The following is an 11158-nucleotide window of genomic DNA, read 5'->3' as shown; positions in this document are numbered from 1 at the left end:
TTAGTTCAAACAGCTAGCAGATTCTCAATAACCTTTTAAAAAATTTTTTTCAGATTATTTATTAATCAGTGTAAACCCCAACACAATACACCAGCATGATTTTGTGCATTTAAGGGGATATATTCCCTGGCTAAGCAATAAATTATGCAGATGGCTTCTGGAAGACCTTCATTCTAAGCAGCTTTATAGTGAAACATTTCATTTAGGAATCTGGACCTTCTATCTTCAGGTTGCTGTAATCTACATTCATTGGGTGGAACTTGTATTGATCACTGGGACCCAGTTTGTTCTAGGGTTCTGGGTTATTCTTTCTGTCCCAACTGACATCTGGATTGAGCAATGCCAGGCACAGGATATCTGCTGCTGCTCCAGTAAATATGAGAAAGGGAATCAAACAAGGATGCTCCTTGGTCTGACCAATCATCTGAAGGTGAAAGTGAAAGTCACTCAGTTGTGTCCGACTCTTTGCAACCCCATGGACTTTATAGTCCTTGGAATTCCCCAGGCCAGAATACTGGAGTGGGTAGCCTTTCCCTTCTCCAGGGGATCTTCCCAACCCAGGGGTCGAACCCAGGTCTCCCACATTGTAGGCGGATTCTTTACCAGCTGAGCCACAAGGCAAGCCCAAGAATACTGGAGTGGGTAGCCTTTCCCTTCTCCAGCGGATCCTCCCAACCCAGGAATTGAACTGGGGTCTCCTGCATTGCAGGCAGATTCTTTACCAACTTAGCTGTGAGAGAAGACCAATTATCTAGTGGAGTCAATAACTTTTGTTGAATGAAAGCATACACGGCAGAATTTAAGTGACTTAAGAGAAGTGCTGAACTGTGCAGAAGAGAGATTCCACATAATGTGGCATGTCAGGTACCTGTTCAACACCCAGGAGGAAAGGTCTAGCAGACAGTTGGACAAACAGAGGTTGGAGTGGAAGATTTGTTGTTGTTGTTCAGTTGCTAAGTTGTGTCTGACTCTTTGTGACCCCATGGATTGCAACACACCAGGCTCCTCTGTCCCCCACTATCTCCCAGAGTTTGCTCAAATTCATGTCCATTGAGTTGGCGATGCTATCTAAGATACAACCTGATTATGTTTTATCAGATTGAGAGCCTAATCGTGGAGGACGACACCAGTCTGCTGATATCACTGGAAGAATGTCAGAGAAGGGGACAGATGCCACCGACAAGCCTTGGAGAGGGGAAGGGAGAATGAAAGAAGCAGAGATAGCCCAGATGGGGAAACAGGAGAATGAGCATGAGGTGTGGAATCTAAGGGAGGGGCATGTCAGGGAGAAGGAGGTGAGTGATGCCCATGGAAGCTGGCATTTAGTTAACACTCAACCCATGTTTGTGCTGAATGAGGTCAAAGTGAAGCCTGAGAAATGGCTGCTAGACTGTATAATGAGGAATCACTTGTAGCCAACACAAGACATTTTAATAAAGTGATAGATTTAGAAGCCAGATTCCAGTGAGTTGAGGGATGAATGGATCACTTTAAAAATTCAGTGTATAATGCTACAACACAGATGAAACTTGAAAACACGCTAACTGAAAAATGTCAGTCATAAAAGACTGTAAATGGTGTGATTGCATATCTCTGTGAATATACCATTGAATTGTATACTTCAAATAGGTGAATGTATTGTATGTGAATTATATGTCAGTAGAGATGCTACTTTAAAATATGCTATGCTCATATAACTGAATATAAAAAAACAGAGCAAGCCAATCAAAAAATGGGCAGAAGACCTAAATAGACATTTCTCCAAAGAAGGCATGCAGATGGCCAGTAGGCACATGAAAAGATGCTCAACATCACCTCATCATGCGTCAACATCATCATTAGAGAAATGCAAATCAAAACTACAATGAGGTATTACCTCACACTGATCAGAATGGCCATCATCAAAATGTCTACGAATAATAAATACTGGAAAGGGTATGGAGAAAAGGGAACCCTCCTACACTACTGGTGCAGCCACTATGGAAAACAGTATGGAGGTTCCTTAAAAAACTTAAAATAGAGAGTTGCCATATGATCCAGCATTCCCACTTCTGGGTCTGTATCTGGAGAAAACCCTACTTAGAAAAGATACATGTACCTCAGTATTCATATTAGCACTATTTACAACAGCCAAAACGTGGAAGCAACCCAAGTGTTTGAGAGGGTAACAGGCAGGAAGGCCAGGGGTCTCCAAACAGAGGAAATAGGCTGCAAGTGTCAGACATTTTTTCTCTCTCCCTTAAGCAGCAGGAAGAAACAAACTGCAAGTGTCAGATTTTTTTTTCCTTCTCCATACAAAATTAAAAAGAGGTTTCTCTATGGAAATGTTTTTCTTAAGCTATGTTAATGAAACTATGTATTTGCTTTGGAATTTGTCTTTCTTCAAAATGGTTCCACCTAAGACTAACTTTTTTTCTTTTCTCAAACCTTGGGCTGATAATAGCTCAACAAACCAGTATTCATATCAATTGTTTTATGGGTCGGGGATGACACACCTTGTACCATCCTATCTCAAAAATGCATATTGTGGGAGAGGGGTCTGATGAAACGCTGTCAGCCTTGAGGTGTTTCTCTTATCTGATGAACAGCTTTCTAACAGACATAAAACCGCTTGGTAAAGACTAGCAGGGGGGCACTCTCAGTCCCCCTTCTGATGTCTATGTCAGAAGCTTTCTCTGTTCTTTTTCATACTTTAATAAAACTCTGCTACACAAAAGCTCTTGAGTGACCAAGTCTGGTCCCTGCTCCCAAAGCTAAATCTTCTTCTTCGGAGATCACGAATCCAACATCGTTCACCATACGCTATCATGTTCACCAATAGATAAATGGATAAAGAAGATGTGACATATATATATATATATATATATATATATACATATATATATATTTATATATGCCATAAAAAATGAAACAATGCCAAATGCAGCAACGTGGATGGACCTAGAGATTATCATACTAAGTAAAGTAAGTCAGACAGAAAAAACAAATATCACATGATATCACTTACATGTGGAATCTAAAATATGATACAAATGAACCTATTTACAAAACAGAAACAGACTTACAGAGATAGAAAATAGATTTTTGGTTACCAAAGGGGAAAGGTGAGTGATTAAGAATAAACTAGGAGTTTAGGATTAGCAGATACAACAAGGACCTACTGTGTAGCACAGGCAACCATATTCAATATCTTGTAATAAACTATAATGGAAAAGAATATATACATACATACATATATATATATAACTACCTGAAACTAACACATCGTAAATCAACTATGAAGTGAAATGAAGTTAAGTCACTCAGTCCTGTCCGACTCTTTGTGACCCCGTGGACTGTAGTCTACCAAGCTCCTCTGTCCTTGGAATTCTCCAGGCAAGAATACTGGAGTGGGTTGCCATTTCCTTCTCCAGGGGATCTTTCTGACTCAGGGATTGAGCCTGGGTTCCCTCATTGGAGGCAGACGCTTTAACCTCTGGGCAACCAGGGAAATCAACTATACTTCAATAAAAAATAAATAAAAATTTATTATGAAATGTTTTTGCTTACATACCCTGTATTTCATCTACTCTTAGGCACCATCATCAGAAGTATCTTTTTTTTTAATTGGTCATGCTGTGTCACATGCAGGATCTTAGTTCCCTGGACAGGATCTTAGTTCCCTGACCTGGGATTGAACCCATGAAGTAGAAGCATGGAGTCTTAACCACTGGACATCCAGGGAAGTCCCAGAAGCATTATTGTTTTACACACCGCAGAGAAAGATAACAGCCTACCATGTAAACTATGGCACAAAGATATTTTTCTGAAGTAGAAGCATGGAGTCTTAACCACTGGACATCCAGGGAAGTCCCAGAAGCATTATTGTTTTACACACTGCAGAGAAAGATAACAGCCTACCATGTAAACTATGGCACAAAGATATTTTTCTGAAGTAGAAGCATGGAGTCTTAACCACTGGACATCCAGGGAAGTCCCAGAAGCATTATTGTTTTACACACCACAGAGAAAGATAACAGCCTACCATGTAAACTATGGCACAAAGATATTTTTCTTACCACATTGATTGTGAGATGCATTTTGATTTCAGAGAGATTAAATTTTTTAAGATGTGTGCTTTAGAATCCGTGAAATAAGGTACATAGTATACATGTGTGGTTGCAGAGGAGGCGGGCATATATAGGCAATGTATATAGGCATATATAGGCAGGCTGGATATAGGCAATGTACTAAACAAGTATAATAGTCTGAGTACCTGGGTACTTGCCCTTGGTACAGTTGTAGCCCTTTCTAGCCCTTTCTTTTTTCTCCTCCTGTAGTGGTCACCATCTTTTGTTTTGTTTTGTTTTTTGTTTGTTTGTTTTTTAATGTGGTACAATATACATAACATAAAAGTTTCCATTCTAATCATTTTTAAATATACAATTCAGTGGCATTAAGAACATTAACATTGTTGTGCAACTATTTTCAGTATCCATTTCCAGAACTTTTTCATACTCCCAAACTAAAGTTAAATAAGCTGAGTTAAGCAATACTTCTTCATTCTTCTCTTCCCCAGCCTTGGTAACCACTGTTTTACTTTCTTTCTCTATAAATTTGGCAACTCTAGGTATTTCACATAAGTAGATTCATACAATGTTTGTTCTTTGGTGACTGGTTTACTTTTACTCAGCATAATGTCATGCAGGTTCAATCTTGTTGTAGGCTGTGTCATAATTTTCTACTTTTTAAAGGCTGAATAATATTCTATTGCATGTTTACATCTTATTTTACTATTTATTTATATATTCATCCATTGAAGAATGTCTGGGTTGTTTTCACCTTTCACTATAGTAAACAATGCTGCTATGAACACTAGTACGTAATAGTTGAGTCCCTGCTTGTTTGTGTGTATATACCCAGAACTGAGAATTGCTGAATTAAATGTTATTCTAAGTTTAATATTTTGAGGAATTGCTGTATGGTTTTCTGCAGTGGCTGCACTATTTTACATTTTCACCAGCAACACACAAGGGTACTAATTTCTCCACAGCAACATTTGTTTTTCTCTGTGTGCTTGTTTTAACAGCCATTCTAACGGGTATGACTTCCATCCTGATTTTGAGTGTGCAACTCTTTGGTTCTTCTTTATCATCATACTAAATACATCTACCTCTAAATAATACATTGTTCAATTTTGCAAGTTTTAAAACTTCATTTCCAGAAGAGTCAGGCAGAGTAGGATGTAAATCACCGATTGCAGGCCCCAGCGGCAGTGATTCCTGCCTTTTTGCAGGGAAATTGGAGGGGTGGCTTTTGGGGGCAGGAGGCAGTAGGTGGTTCTCAGGATTCTCAGGTGGGGGCCTGAGAATCCTGTGCTTATTAGCCCTGCAGCCTCACTCCCAGGGGCCTTTGCGGGATCTCCTGGAGCTCAGAAAAGGCAGACCGTGAATGAAGACGCTCAGCTGCAGGGGGCTGAGGGATGCAGGGGAAGGGAAGTGGCGGCGTCCACAGCCGCAGTCTCTCACCACAGCGGAACACGACAGAGGAGCCGCTCCACCCACGCGTGCCATCTGCCGCGTGGTCACCCTTCCGCCTCGTTCTATTGATAGGCTCGGGGAGAGTGTTCCACCTCAGCACAAAACAAGTTGAGTCCAGTAAAAATCTGGACTCAAAAAATCTGGAGCTCATGGCACTCAGAGTCTTACCGTCAGGGCAGGAGTTAGGGCCAGGGCTTCCCGGCCCTTCCAGTGTGCCCCAGAGCCTAAGGCGTGGAGCTAGAAGGGAAGGTCAAAGGCATCCTGAGACCAGGTGCTCCGAGGGAAAACAGCACGTGCAGTATAGCTCAGTGGAGGGAGAGTTCAAATCCTGACTCCTCCACTTACCTGCTGTGTGACCTGAGGCAAGTTACTTAACTTTTCTGAGCCTTGCTTGTCTCAGCTGTAAAGTGGAGATTCCCATTCTATTTGCAGATCAATTTGAGGACTAAAAAAGATAATGTATGTGAATTCACTAGTACAGTTCCTACTGCATGTTGTTGTTTAGTTGCTAAGTTGTATCCAACTCTTTGCCACCCCCATGGATTATAGCCAGCCAGGCTCCTCTGTCCATGAGATTCTCCAGGCAAGAAATACTGGAGTGGGTTGCCATTTCCTTCTTTAGGGGATCTTCCTTTCCCAGGGATGGAACCCCCATCTCCAGCTTTAGTAGGTGGATTCTTTACTGCTGAGCCACCAGAGAAGCCTTCCTGGTGTTTAGGAAGTACTTAATAAAAAATAACTACCTTCCTATAATGGAATGCCACTTAGTAATAAAAAGGTTTAAACTATTAATACAAGCAGCAACCCTACTTCCTGGGAGACACTCGCCCCCAAGTCCACCCATGGTTGAGGGACAGGCTACAGGGTAGAGGGGTATCACTGCACCCCTTTGATTTGGCAGTTTCAAGCAGGTGTGGGAGTTCTCTGGGCCTCCTTGCAGCTGTGCTTCACTCGCTTTGTTTATGTTTTGACATACCTGTCGTGACCATGGCCACCCTGCGTTCACAGTGGTGGTCACTGAAGTCATGATTCTAAGGCAAGAGGGCATCAGAGAGGGTGGGAGGCAGAAGGGACCTATCTGATTCAAGCTCATTTTTGCTCAAGGGAGAAGAGGCCCAAGAAGTGGGGAGCCACTCATAGTCCACGGCTGGCTCCTTCTGCTCCTCCTCCAAGCAGAGGCTGAGCCCCCAGTGCTGTGCACGAGCATGGACCCTGGGTTTCTTCCTTGAAGACTTTTGTGTGAACCCTTCTTTCCCTGGCTGGCCACTCTTCTCCCTGCACTGATCCTTGCCAGGTGAGAAGGGCAGCTGACCCCTTGTTGGGCTCAAGGGCTCATGTAAAGTCCCTGGAGTGCTTCCAGAGTCGTGTGTGTGTGTGTGTGTAGGGGTGCGGGACACAAGGAGGTTTGGAAGACTGTCACAACCATGTTCCTAATCCCCAGAAGTCACAGGATCCCTGGCACAGAGCTTCTGCCGCAATCTCCAGGGCTGAGCACGTAGGCCTGCGGGTGGCCCATGGACTGATTTCATTTGGTGCACGCAGCCATTGGTTTTTGTTCTAATTGCATTAGTTGCCAAATGGAAAAAAGGAGAGATTTTTAAACAAAACTCCAGATTTGCAGCTTCTTTGACAAACTGGTAAATCTAGCATCACTACATCCGCCTTGTGGAAGGACAGTGGTTGTCTGGGGTTGAGTCACAGCTGCTTCTTTAATAATAGTGATAATAATGCTGATGATGATCTTAATGATAATAATAATAACTAACACTTGGGGAGCTCTGCTGATGTGCCAGGCATACTTTGCATGCAATTCATTTATCACGTCCCCCAGGACCAACTTTGCCTATTTAGAGTCTTGGCCTGACGCCTACAGGCTTCAGTTTGTAGCCCTGCTCCAGAGGAGGAGGAAGAGCTTGGAGGGAGGAACCTGGGGCCCTACTGCATCTTTCAGGCTGCCGCCCTGGGCTAATGGGAGACTGTATCTCCTTACCGCTGTACCAGCCCCTTTCTGGGCCCATTTTAATCTCATTTCTGCCGCTTGGCAGCAGCCATCACACTTCACACTACCTCATCCCACTGCCCACTGTTGCTTCCAAACCCCCCCAACCTTTTTGATTTGGTTTTCAGGAGGTTGGAGGAGCACCTTGATCAGGGCCAGGTCAACTTGCTAGATATAACAGCACCAGAAGACTCAGGGAGGGGTGGGAAGGCTTGCTGGGTGTTGGTTTATTATTTTGGAGAGCCTTGGGAGGTAAAGTCTTGATGAAATTTCTTGTTGGAATGTAGCCTTGATTTTTGCAAAGCATTTGATGAAATGCCTCAAGTCCTTACAGCCAAGCTGAAGAAATGTGGGCAAGTTGATGGTGGACTAAGTGGATTTAAAAAAATATAGTTGATTTACAATGTTGTGTTAGTTTCAGGTAGGTGTACAGCAAAGTGAATCAGATATATATATATATATATATATATATATATATATATATTTCAGGCAGATTCTTTATCATCTGAGCCATCAGGGAAGTCTACGTATATTTATAGGCAGGAGACTACCAGTGACTATCACTCTGATGGAGATCAAGTTCATCATGGTGCATTGTTATGGAGAAATGAAGTACGAAGGTGTAATCTTTTCCCCGGTTAAAACAAGTGTGTGCCCTTCTCACGGGCAAACACTAGACTCTATTATCTCCTGGGTCAAAGGGAGATAGCAGGTGGAGGGTCACAGGGTCTCAGCACCCCCCGTGGACACTCAGGGATGTGGCTAAAGCCAAGATCCCTGGATGAGGAGAAGAAAAGGAGAAACAATTGTGGTGAAGGAAAACAACTGGAATTAGAGGAGGAAGGGGGCAAGCGAAGGCGATGTCGACTAAAAAGATGCACAATATGAGAGATGTGAGCTCAGTTTTATTTGGGGCAAAATGAGGACTGCAGCCTGGGAGACAGCACCTCAGATAGCTCTGAGAGACTGTTCCAAAGAGGCAGTGGAGGAAGGTCAAAATATAAGATTTTGGTGAAAGGGGAGTTCAATGCACTCAATCGCTTATTTAACAAAAGATTTTCTGCTAGTCACGAGGAGCTGATGTCACCATGAAGGGATTCAGCGCTTTTCTAGATATGAAGAGATGCAAGGATTAGGTTCATGAGATCAGTTCCTGAAAATATCTATCTGAAGACCTGTTCTACCAGCTTCCCTAAAGCACAGAGTGCCTCACTCTCTACCCTGAACTCCTTCGGAGGATGCTAAAGTTCAACAGCTGCAGCAGCACAAGAATCAGTCTCTGCAGAAGCAGATGGCAAATGCCCTTGGCAAGCACCAATTTGTAGTTGACAGTGAGGGGCAGGGAATGAGGGAGGCATGAAGGATCTCTCTAGCTTTGCCCTTTTATGGGGGGGGGGGAGGTCATCTTACAAGGTGACAAACGGGGACCTCCAGGGGGCTGGCAGTGTTCCAGAAGTGACTGCTGGGGCTGCAAAGGAAGGAGTGGGTGACTGACAAGGGAAGCTGCGGGCACTGCCCCTCACACCCACTGGAATGTAGAACTTTAACAGCAAACCATTCCCAAGTTCCCCAGCGTGGAGGTGGCTGCTGCCCGCGTTCTTCCTGCAGTCTGGGAGCAGCTCTGGCTCTGGCTGAAGGGGCTGGAAGCCCGCTTCTCTCCTGAGAGCTCAGGAGAACTGTGTGCCTGTTTACTCTCATGTATTAAGAGGGGCAAGTGGAATATTTTGCCTGGAGTGAGAAGTGGAATTTTTCTCTGGAGCTCCAGTCTCTGGGTTCTTGGTATGCAGCAGATGCTCAATAAGTGCTAAGGAAGGAAAAGAATGAAGCCTGAGTGGGAATAAGTACTGGCAGCTCAGAGGGACTTGGAAGCCTGTTCTGAAGCTCGCAAGGACAGGAGGAGCCTCCCATGGAGCCAGCCTCACCCCTCGAACAGATCACACAGCCCTCTTAAACAGTTACCCAGGTAATATGTGCACACGGTTAAAAAGATCAAGTGGTACACAAGGCTTAACATGAGAGCAATAGATCCCTGCCCTTTCCTGTCCCACTCCCCACTCCCCAGAGGCAACACTATCAGTAAACTGACCTCCCCTCAGAGGTCATTTTTAAAAATATTTAGGAGTTACTTGGACTGCAAGGAGATCCAACCAGTTCATCCGAAAGGAAATCAGTCCTTAATATTCACTGAAAGGACTGATGTTAAAGCTGAAACTCCAATACTTTGGCCACCTGATGCGAAGAACTGACTCATTTGAAAAGCCTCTGGTGCTGGGAAAGATTGAAGGCGGGAGGAGAGGGGGACGACAGAGAATGAGACGGTTGGATGGCATCACTGACTCAGTGGACAAAAGTTTGAGTAAACTCTGGGAGTTGGAGATGGACAGGGAGGCCTGGCGTGTTGCAGTCCATGGGGTCGCAAAGAGTCGGACACGACTGAGTGACTGAACTGAACTGAACTATTACTATTTTTTAATTAATTAATTTTTGGCTGTGCTGGGTCTTCGTGGCTGTGCTCAGGCTTTCTCTAGGTGCGATGCGGTGGCTTCTCTTACCACACAGCCGGGCCCTAGAGGGTGCGGGCCTCAGTAGCTGCAGCACGAAGTCTCAGCAGTTGTGACACAAGAGTCAGTTGCCCCTCAGCAGGTGGGCTCTTCTCAGACCAGGGATCAAACCTGTGTCCCCTGTATTGGCAAGTGGATTCCTAGCCACTGAACCACCAGGGAAGTCCAGCCCTCAGAGATATTTATTGCAGCATTAGAAATATCTAACTTCACAATAGAAAAGCACTGGAAATGACCTAACCGTCCATCAAAGGGTCAATGAATGCTATACCACAGCAGAAAAAACAATGAAGAACCTCTTCATGTACCAATTTAAAATGATCTCAGGGTATATGAAGCATAAAAAGAGATAAAGGTGTGTTTGTATAGCATGCTACCAGTTATGCAAAAAAGGGAAAAAAATATATGTATGTATCATCATTTTTATAGAACGCTTAGGAAAGACCTGGTACATTGGAATAAAGAGCTGAAAGAGTGAGGAATAAAGTGTGCATGTGTGCACACTTTATATACACAGAATCATTTGTTAAGTTATGAGTGAAAATGATTATATTTGTTGCCTCCCAGGGAAGAGACAGTGTTGGCTAGGAAGTGGGTGAGAGGCATTCATTCATCCTCTTTTATGTAATTTGCATGACTTACTTATCAAAAAACATTTAAGGACCTCTTTGTGGCAGATAGAATTTAGCGTGATCCCAATGGTCTCAGCCTGCTGGAGTTCACATCTCCTGCCTCTCATGGCAAGATGATGGGAGATTACGCCCATGATTATGCTGTGTTATATAAGACTCTTTCCTGGCAGTCTGGAGTCAGAGTCTCTCTTTATGGGTTTGATAGTCAGTGGCCATGTTGGAGAAGCCCTCATGGTAAGGAACTGTGGTCTCTAGAGATTTTAGGTGACCTAGAAGCCTGAGGATGACTGCCAGCTAAGAGCCAATAAAAAGCAGGGGTTTTCAGTCATACAACCACAAGGAAATTAATGCTTCCAGCAACCTGAAGGAGTCTGGAAGATGATTCTTTCTTAGTTAAGCTTCAGATAAAACACAGTTCCAGCTGATGCCTTGATTTCAGCTTAGTGA

General features: G+C 43.7%; 1 pseudogene; it reads right to left on the bottom strand.

Moving 5' to 3' along the window:
- Positions 1-202: 202 nt before the first annotated feature.
- The window catches only part of LOC122451753, a 32132-nt pseudogene continuing 21176 nt past the window's right edge, over positions 203-11158 (bottom strand).

Source organism: Cervus canadensis, chromosome 13, assembly GCF_019320065.1.
Source record: "Cervus canadensis isolate Bull #8, Minnesota chromosome 13, ASM1932006v1, whole genome shotgun sequence".
Lineage (NCBI taxonomy): Eukaryota > Metazoa > Chordata > Mammalia > Artiodactyla > Cervidae > Cervus > Cervus canadensis.
This window is presented reverse-complemented; position numbering and strand designations above follow the sequence as displayed.